Consider the following 1002-nt stretch of genomic DNA (forward strand, 5'->3'; position numbering starts at 1 on the left):
TTCACGGCCGCGAGCTGCCGTTGTACATTCTTCCATGTCCAGGCCAGTCCATGTTCTTATGTTGTCCATCTGATGTATACAGGCCAGTCCATGTTCTTATGTCGTCCATCTGATGTATCCAGGCCAGTCCATGTTCTTATGTCGTCCATCTGATGTATCCAGGCCAGTCCATGTTCTTATGTAGTCCATCTGATGTATCCAGGCCAGTCCATGTTCTTATGTAGTCCATCTGATGTATCCAGGCCAGTCCATGTTCTTATGTTGTCCAAGTGCACACAAACAAGCAAACAAAACAAACAAACAGTCTCATAATATAAAAAATATATTATTATTATTGTTTTCGTTTTGAGTACACGCTGGATATGTCCAAGAGTCATAACCGTGTAAATCATTGATGGTGAGAATGTTTGTGAAGTTACCGCCCTTTAACCTCTTCTCGAGCCATGAGCCAGAAACTGATGACGCCAACTGGTCACTTTTACGTTTTCATCCTCGGTTGCGTTGAGCGTCAAGGGGTTCTATTACAATAATCATGAACAATAACACTTTTATTTTGTTCTGCCCAACATACAAAATAGGATAAAATAAATTTCGCATGGATCTTAGAACTAGATCTCGAGATTGTTACTTTCACTTTGGCTAGATACGGCACTTATATGACCTTATTGTGTTGCAGGTACCGTAAAACTCTTACTAAAACTAAACACTAAATTGGCTAGATAGATAGATCTATACACTGCTTGCTGTTGATGGTCAGTCTGTCATATTTTTGGATGCACAACACTTACTAAAACCATACCAATTTTTAAAAAAATCAAACTAAACGGGATATTGCATGCAGCACTTAAGGCATGCCTTGAACGCTTAAAAAAAAAAGATTGTCTTCCAACGTCAACATCTGGAAATACTGAGATTATCTCTCAATAGCAAGCGCGCTCATATGACCTTAGCAGTTGCGAGCGCCGTAAAACCCTATACCACATACATACATACGTCTCAATA

This window comes from Aplysia californica, unplaced genomic scaffold, assembly GCF_000002075.1.
Source record: "Aplysia californica isolate F4 #8 unplaced genomic scaffold, AplCal3.0 scaffold01550, whole genome shotgun sequence".
Classification (NCBI taxonomy): domain Eukaryota; kingdom Metazoa; phylum Mollusca; class Gastropoda; order Aplysiida; family Aplysiidae; genus Aplysia; species Aplysia californica.